The sequence below is a fragment of the Ambystoma mexicanum genome, chromosome 8 (genome assembly GCF_040938575.1).
Source record: "Ambystoma mexicanum isolate Mex_15411 chromosome 8, UKY_AmexF1_1, whole genome shotgun sequence".
Lineage (NCBI taxonomy): Eukaryota > Metazoa > Chordata > Amphibia > Caudata > Ambystomatidae > Ambystoma > Ambystoma mexicanum.
The window spans coordinates 1,183,551,602-1,183,561,056 of record NC_090929.1 but is presented as its reverse complement, the minus strand read 5'-3'; positions in this window follow the sequence as shown (position 1 = coordinate 1,183,561,056).

The following is a 9,455-nucleotide window of genomic DNA, read 5'->3' as shown; positions in this document are numbered from 1 at the left end:
GCATGCATGTGTAATGAATGGCGCACATTCTGTCAGAGGAACTATATTCGGAGAGGTTACAAAACACCCTTGCTGCACAGGTCATATCCTCTGTCAGACTAGTCACCCTGCCAAGGTGTAATGGTGTAGCATGTGGAAGTCACCTTACCACCGTGCAGTGCAGGCGGTGGGCCACAGGAGCAGACAACCTTTACTGATTACAATTGCCCCAGCAGAACTGTGTTATTGGCACAAGGTGACATACTGTCTTCCTCACCTCTTTGCCACCTCCTTCCCCTAAAACACAAGTGCCAATTACGTAATGACCTACTGTAAATTCACATGAGAGGTGCATGTCCGAATGGGTGAAGTGTGTGTCTGGGATTGTTACAAGAGCCATGTGTTCACACAATCATTCAGCTAGTTGGTAAACTGTATGTATAGGCATATTCATGGGGGTTCACTTGTTTCCATATCATAGTGACGATGAGGGTTGTGTAGATAATTGCCTACTCTTTCACCCAAAGGGCTGCACGATTTTCCGAGGGCCAACCACATCTGGCTCTCAAAGGGATGCCCTCCTGGTGCATTGGTTTGGGGTTAGGGGGAAGTGCTTTCACCAGCTCAGAGGAGCCATCAGCGATGTCCATGCAAAAGGAGATGCAACCCCAATACCCTACAGTGGTGCACCTGGGAGGAAAAGATTTAGCGTCTGTGGGAGGGGAAGGGATACATGAGCTGCTAATGGAGGAACTGGAATGGATAGCACAGATGTTTCCAAACAGTGATGGTTTGGTGCCAGATTTCCGGGATTTATTTATTTTTATGTTTTTTCTGCAGGATGCCATATGCCCACTTGTCTTATTTCCATTTCCAATCCGTGTGCAGTCTAGCCTTCCGTAGTGGTAGATGACTGAGAAGTGTCATGGAACTGGTGGAAGGAAGTGAAAAATGTACAGATAGTTGCCAGACAGTTTGGATGTGTAATTGGTAGTCAAAGCATTGATTTTAATTCTTTTATGTTTCCTTTGCAGTTGCGGCTACTGAAAAGCTATTGCTGACTTATGTAAGTACAACATTTATTACTCGGTAATGTGGGGGTGGGGGGTTACTGTGGTGGAAGGAATTGTGGCTGCATTGTCAGTGATAAGGGTGGGAAAGGGTAGTGGGGAGGGTCGGGGGCCAGTGATGGGTGTGCCTTGCATTGAGTAAGGCAGCTGCTTTGCAGAAGGAAAGGTTTGGCCGACAAGTAGCAGCAAATTTTAAAAAATGTTTTCCAGTAGTTATATAGATGGTCATTTTTTCTGAGCATGCTATGCACACTTGTTACAGAGCTCATTCCTTTCACTGCAAAGTTCACCATTTCTGTGGTCCAATTTCAGCAGTGGTCCCAGTGTGCCCTGTCAGGGTCCCCATCCTTTTGCAGGGGGAAAAACTGTAACGCAGGGTAGCTAGAGAGGGGGGTGTCATTGGCCTTGGGCGTCCGTCCCCCAGGTGGATATTTTGTCCTCCAAATTCAGCAGTGGGTGCAGGGTGCCCTGGCAGGGTCCAATCCCTTCCAGGAGAGGAAAGCTGTAGTGCTGACCAGGAAGCTATGTAGGGTAGTGGTGGGTGATGGGTGTGACCTTGGCCACCTCCCTTCCTTGGTAGTGAAGTGCCCCCAAGGTCACTAGTGGTCCTGGAGCTATGGCCGAAACACTCACATTGAAAGTGTCTGAAGGTGCACCCATTTGTGGTAAATGTGGCACATTCTGTCAGGGTACCTATATTCAGAGAGCGTACAAAGCACACTTCCTGTGGACTTCATATCCTCTGTGAGACTAGTCACCCTGCCAAATTGTAACGAGGTAGCATGTGCAAGTCACCTTACCACCGTGCTGGGCAGGCGGTGGGCCACAGGAGCAGACAACTTTTACTGATTACAATTGCGCCAGCACAACTGTGTTATTGGCACAAGGTGACATACTATCTTCTTCACCTCCTTCCCCTAAAAATAATGTGGCAATTATGTGTCGACCTACTGTTATCTCAAATGAGAGGTGGTTTCCGAATGGGTGAAGTGTGTGTCTGGGATTGTTACAAGAGTCATGTATTGGTGCAATTGTTGTGTAATGTGGTAAAATGTATGTGTAGCCATAATCATGGGGGTTTTCCTGTTTCCATTTCCTAGTGAGGATGAGGGTTGTGTGGATTTTCGGCCACTCTTATATCCAAAGGGATGCACGAGTTTTCCGAGGGCCCCCTACATCTGGGTCTGGAAGGGATGGCCTTGCAGTGCATTGGTTTGTGGTGGGGGCGATGCGCCTTCACCAGCTCCGAGGAGCCATCATCGCTGCCCAAGCAAAAGGAAAGGCCCCCCCCCTGACCTTATAGTGGTTCACCTGGGAGGAAATGATTTTGCGTCTGTGGGACGGAAGGGGGTACGGGAGCAGCTCATGGCAGACCTTGAATGGATTGCACAGAGGTTTCCAAACACTGTGGTGGCCTGGTCCCAGATGATTCCCAGGATGGATTGGAGAACTCAAGGGAATAGAAGGGCCATCAACCGCTCGGTGTGGAAAATGAATGGCGAGTTCACTAGACTGACAGAGAGCAACACCAGAATACGGACCATTCACCATGGCAATATCAAAGGTGCTGTGATGTTTCACAGAGATGGGGTGCACCTTTCCAAAACAGGCATGGAGCTGTTCATTGGAAACATAATGGATTTTGCCCAGACGCTATTTTAGGGGGAGTTTGCCCAGTGACTGATGGACACACTGGAAGATGTGAAAAGTGAATAGAAATGGTAGTAAGTATGTTGGCAGTGAGACTTCAACTTTCTAGCAATTGTTTGCATTCATGGCATGTCAAAGCATTCAGTATGTTTCTGCTACTTATTTCTTTGGTACCCATCACTACTTGCTTCAGCCTACATCAATTTGCTTGGCCTTGCAATAATTTTGTCCTTGTGAGCTTTCCCCTTACAATAGACACCCCTATATGAATGAGCAGGTGTTTTTGTCAAAAGTGTGCCAGCAGTTGCCCGGAAGGGCCAGCCGTGTACTTTATTTATCTTCCCTTTCTGCTTCTTCATTGCCTTTGGCTTTTCAACTCACCCAATTACTAATACGTTGCATGGTTCCTTCTCACCTCGATTTCCCATCCACAAGCATCCCATGGAGGAGGGCATGGTGCAAAGCATGTTGGCTGTTTCTGAATAGCTAGTGTGGCTGAAATCCTCGTCCCCACGCTTGTATTTCTGTACAGTTTAGCGGAATAGTACATTGTCCATAGATTTTTTGTTCTCTTTCTTTTAGGTGCAGGTGTGTTGTAGCTGTCTACCCACTTGTAGGAAAGCAGTCAGCTGGTCCTTAGCATTTCACGTGAGTGTTTGCAAAGTACTACTCCGTTTATTGTAGCGTGCAGGGAGTACGTCATATTGCAGAGGGCTGCTACAGTTTGTGAGCAAAGTCTGGACCTTTTGGTGTACTTGTGTGGAGTAGGTTTGTGGCACTGAATACCACTTACTGTGCTACGTTCCATACTTTCAGAAGCACACATACCTCTTGTTTCAGTCTTCATCTGGTCTTTGGGCAGTGAAGGGTTCCATAGCGAAGGTACTCATGGCTTCTCGGCGATCAATGTCTGGTGCGGAGGCATTAGCTGCAGTGATGGAGTCTGGCTCAGAGCAAGGCACAGATGTGTACATGCATTCTGAAACAGATAGTGCTTCTGAGGGGCACGAGGGAAGAGATTGGGGAAGTGAGATGGCCATTGACGAAAGTCCCTCCTCCTACTCATCATCGTCATCATCTGATGATGAAGAGGAAGGAAGAGTGCGTCCACCTTCTCGCACACTTACCACACGCAGGGGACCTGTAAGGGGGAGGGGACGTGCAAGACGGCCACGCAATGTGGCAGTTCCTGACATGACTCAAGAGTCGCTCTGGGTGCCTCCAGCAATGGCTCGGCCTGTTGTGCCCCCTTTCACTGGTATATCAGGGTGCACAGTGAATACAGAAGGGTTTCAGCCTATTGATTATTTCAACCTTTTTGTTGATGATGGGTTCATTGCAGATGTGGTTGAGCAAACCAATTTATACGCTGCACAGTTCATGAGGTCTAGGGGTCCCACTCTGAAACCCCACTCCAGAGCACAAGCATGGGTACCCACAAACGATGTTGAAATGAGACAGTTTTGGGGTCTCATTTTGCTCATGGGAATTGGACACAAGCCGTCTGTCGCAATATACTGGACTACTGTAGCACCACTTTATTGCCCGTTTTTTTCAGCTACAATGAGCAGAAATCGCTTTCAAGCACTGCACCGTATGTTGCACTTCAATGACAACTCGGCAGCATTACCCAAAACGGACCCAAACTTTGATAGGCTGTTCAAACTTAAGCCATTTCTGGACCACTTCACTCACCGATTTGCAGAGGTGTATGTTCCTAGCCAGAACATATCCATTGATGAATCGTTGGTGTTGTTCAAAGGTCGCCTTGTATTCAGGCAATACATTCCTAGCAAGAGATCACGATATGGGATTAAAATGTACATGTTGTGTGAAAGTACCACTGGGTATGTCAGCAGCATGAGAGTCTACACTGGTAAAGACTCTACCCTAAACCCTCCGGGCTGCCCAGCCCATTTAGGGACAAGTGAGAAGATTGTTTGGGATCTTCTCACACCATGGCTCCACAAGGGACATCATTTGTATGTAGACAATTTCTACACCGGAATTCCACTGTTCAAGGAATTGTTCAATGTGGGCACACTGGCATGCGGTACAATCCGCAGTAACCACAAAGGCTTCCCCAGACAACTTGTGTGTAAGAAGTTGGCCAAGGGACAATGTATGGCATTGCGGCAGGATGAATTGTTAGCAGTGAAATTCTGCGACAAAAGGGATGTGTACATGCTAAGTACTATTCATGATGAAAGTACTTCAGCTGTCCCTCTGCGCAGGCAGACTCAGCAAGTGTTGAAGCCCAATTGCATTCTGGATTACAACAAGTACATGGGTGGAGTAGACAAAAATGACCAAGTGCTTGAGTCATACCACGCTGAACGCAAGTCGCGTTTCTGGTACAAAAAGTTAGCCACACACATTGTGCATATGGCAACGTACAATGCTTATGTGGTGTACCGTGCAGCTACTCCACAAAACAAGCTCTCCTTTTTGGATTTTGAATTAGAAATTGTTCAATCTCTGGCTAATGTTCATGTACAAATTCCCTCCTTTCCAGAGGTCGAAGATGTGGCCAGATTGCAAGAGCGACACTTTGGTGATTATGTTCCTCCCACTGCCACGAAGGCACAACCGTACCGAAAATGTAAGGTGTGTACAAAACAAGGAAAGAGGAAGGATACTCGGGTGTACTGTCCCCAATGCCCTTCCCAGCCTGCCCTCTGCTTTCAGCCTTGTTTCCTTTTGTATCATACAAAGGAAAATTATTGGGAGATCGACTGATTTCCGAAAATGCCCATCATTCCTTGAAAGGGACCCTTAGCCACTGAAATCGAGCATGTCTTGTAAAGGAATGGCACTCTTGCACCCTGCCCTGGAGGAGTACCTTCAATGAAAATGCAACAGGATGTCAACTCACTTCACTTGATTTAGCGTGCATTCACGAGCATCGCTAGTCCTGCTTCCTCCACTTGAGGCCTGCCTTGGAAAGGCAACCACAGCAGTAGCTTTCCCTTGAGGCCTGCCAAGAAAATGTACATCAGTCTAGATCCCTCAGCTCAAAGCGTGACTTGCAAAGGAACGCTAATCAGGCTACTTCCGTTGGAGGCGTGCCTACGAAATAGTAATCATTATGAGTCCCTGTACTTGAGTTGTGCCATGCGGGTCTTTCCCCTTTGGCGTGCTTTGGCAAGCAATGCTAGTCCTGCCCCCTCCACTTGAGGCCTGCCTGGGAAAGAGACATCACCCCCGGTACCTTTCACTTCAGGTCTGCCTCATAAGGAAAAGGCAGTCTAGCTCCTTCTGCGCGTGGTGTGCCTTGCAAAGTAACGCAATGCTTGTTTCTTCCAAAGCAGGCACATCTTGGAAAGAAATGCCACTCTAGCTCCCTCCACTTGAGGTGTGCCTTGGAGTAGGTGGGGACAGCACTCTGCTTTACTCCCCTTTGGCGTGCTTTGGCAAGCAATGCTAGTCCTGCCCCCTCCACTTGAGGCCTGCCTGGGAAAGAGACATCACCCCCGGTACCTTTCACTTCAGGTCTGCCTCATAAGGAAAAGGCAGTCTAGCTCCCTCTGCGCGTGGTGTGCCTTGCAAAGTAACGCAATGCTTGTTTCTTCCAAAGAAGGCGCATCTTGGAAAGGAATGCCACTCCACCGCCTCTAGTTGAGGCGGGCCATGGAGAAGAAGGGTGGAGCACTCTGGGTCACTCCCCTATGGGAGTGCAGCTTGCTCCTGTTCGGGATTGCCTTACAAAAAAAACGTCTGGAAAACCCCATCCGCTTCCGGCGTACTTTGGACAGGAACCCAAATCTGGCTCCTTCCACCTAAGGTTTGGCAAGCAAAGAAAGGCCAGTCCCGCTCCCTCTACTCAAGCCGTGCGTTGTGGAAGACCAGAACACCATTCAGGTTCCATCCACTCAAGGGTGTCTTTTCAAAATAATACACGCCACTTTGGCTCCCTCCCTTGAGGTCTAAGTGTCATGAAAGTGGTACTTGGACACCAACTATATGGCAGCGGTGTCTTGCGTACCTCGTAAGATCCTGCCTTGTTTATTGTTTTACTGCGAGTAATGTTATGTGTGGTGTAAGTGACATGTCTTCTGTAGGAATTAATTGGATATGATTGGTGTGTGAATTAGGTAAAGATACAAAGAACATGCAGATGCAATTTCTGTGAATGGACTTTTCCAGCACTGCCGAAATGATTGTCATGTTGCAGGATGGTTGTTTTGTGTGGGTACGGTGGAACATAAGAATGTTTGCCCATAGTTGCTATGGGCATACTGAAAGCTGGTGTGGAAGATAGCGCCTGTAGGGCAGGGTAGCGAAGTCAGCCAGTATGCACTTGCTATCACTGTCCACATGTGATTGCCGGCACATAAAGTTTGCATGCAGACACAGTTGCTATGAAATTGATGCCAAATGATAGTTAAGATATTGCTAGAGACACAGTTGCATTGTACACACATGTCCATGTGTTATAAGTGTGTAGATATGCTCATGTGTAGATACACTTGCTCTGGTGCTAGTGATTTGGTAGAAGTGCAACTGCTGAAATGGATGCCAACTGACTGCAGACACGAAAGGGATACGAATGGCCAGTGATACGGTGGGTGCCTTGTCGTGGCATCACTGCTCACAAGGACAAACCTTCTTGTGCAACACAAGGAGGTTTGTCCTTGTGCTAAATCCCACCTTGCGTGTCTAACTGCATTGCGTCTGGTATGTATGGGAAGTGTGAGGAAAGGTGCATGTGAAATGGCTTACTGCCAGTACTTTACTGTTTCCTAAGCGCACTACAGCGAAGTTACTATACTAAAGATGTACCCATTGTCACTCAGGTACCACACCTGCACACAAGAGGTCAGCCTCTCATTGGGACACGTGTGGCGATGCGGGAAGGTAGGCCACGTGTTGTTGGCGGTGTGTTTCGGTGAGTGGCCAGAGGGAAATGTCTGAGATTTGTCTTCATTTCCGGCCAATTTCAGAGACATTTCCCTGTGTCCACTCACCGAAACACATCGCCAACAGCAGATGTCATACCTTCTCGTGTTCCCACAGGTGTTCCGACGAAAAAGGTACCTCGCATGTGTGGGTGCACCTACCGGGGTCGCAAAAGGAAAAGGGTAACCCGCTGGTAACCCCAAGCCTTTCGCCACAGCACAATTTGTTCATGTGGTCAACCTACAGATTTGGGCCTAGGGTGTCGAAGCCAGCAAGGAAAACAGGGAACCCCATGCATTTGCCAAAAGAGGACACCCGTGGGAAAGCACAGAGGTCTGATTTGCGCAAAGCGGGCCAGAATTTATTACCCAGACACCCCCACAAAGTCCGAAATGTGGGGAAAAAAACGCATTTTCCGCACATTTCGCTCGACGCACCCATCGAAACACGCCCCCAACAACACATGGCCTACCGTCCCGCTTTCCCACAGGTGTCCCGATTAAAACGGTACCTCATGTGTGGGTGCACCTACCTGGCCGCCAAGGGGAAAGCCTAAAACACTGCTTTCCCCCCCAAAGGGTTTGGGGAGGCAACCGACAGATTTAGGCCTGGGGTGCTTCAGCCACCAAGAAAAACAGGAACCCCCATGCATTTCCGAAAAGAGGACACCCGTGGGAATCCGCAGAGGTATGATTTGCGCACATCGGCCCAGAATTTATTACCCCGACAGCCCTGCAAAGTCCGAAATGTGGGGAAAAAACGCTTTTCGGACTTTGCGGGGGTGTCTGGACACCCGAGGCCCATATCTGTATGTTGTGCCGGTCGGCAGAATGGCTGAGATTCCCCTCTGCAAACAGACTGGGGGTTGCTTGCGTTTTCGGCTTGCCCCTTGCCGGCCAGGTAGGTGCACCCACGCATGTGAGGTACCGTTTTCATCGGGACACGTGTGGGAACGCGGGACGGTAGGCCATGTGTTGTTGGGGGCGTGTTTCGATGGGTGCGTCGAGCGAAATGTGCGGAAAAAGCGTTTTTTTGCCAACATTTCGGACTTTGCAGGGGTGTTTGGGTAAAAAAATCTGGGGCGATGTGCGCAAATCACACCTCTGCGGATTCCCACGGGTGTCCTCTTTTCGGAAATGCATGGGGCTCCCTGTTTTCCTTGGTGGCTTGGACACCCGAGGCCCATATCTGTATGTTGTGCCGGTCGGCAGAATGGCTGAGATTCCCCTCAGCAAACAGACTGGGGGTTGCTTGCGTTTTCGGCTTGCCCCTTGCCGGCCAGGTAGGTGCACCCACGCATGTGAGGTACCGTTTTCATCGGGGCACCTGTGGGAACGTGGGACGGTAGGCCATGTGTTGTTGGGGGCGTGTTTCGATGGGTGTGTCGAGCGAAATGTGCGGAAAAAGCGTTTTTTTCCCCACATTTCGGACTTTGCAGGGGTGTCTGGGTAAAAAAATCTGGGGCGATGTGCGCAAATCACACCTCTGCGGATTCCCACAGGTGTCCTCTTTTCGGAAATGCATGGGGTCCCTGTTTTCCTTGGTGGCTTGGACACCCGAGGCCCATATCTGTATGTTGTGCCGGTCGGCAGAATGGCTGAGATTCCCCTCTGCAAACAGACTGGGGGTTGCTTGCGTTTTCGGCTTGCCCCTTGCCGGCCAGGTAGGTGCACCCACGCATGTGAGGTACCGTTTTCATCGGGACACCTGTGGGAACGCGGGACGGTAGGCCATGTGTTGTTGGGGCGTGTTTCGATGGGTGCATCGAGCGAAATGTGCGGAAAAAGCGTTTTTTTCCCCACATTGCGGACTTTGCAGGGGTGTCTGGGTAAAAAAATCTGGGGCGATGTGCGCAAA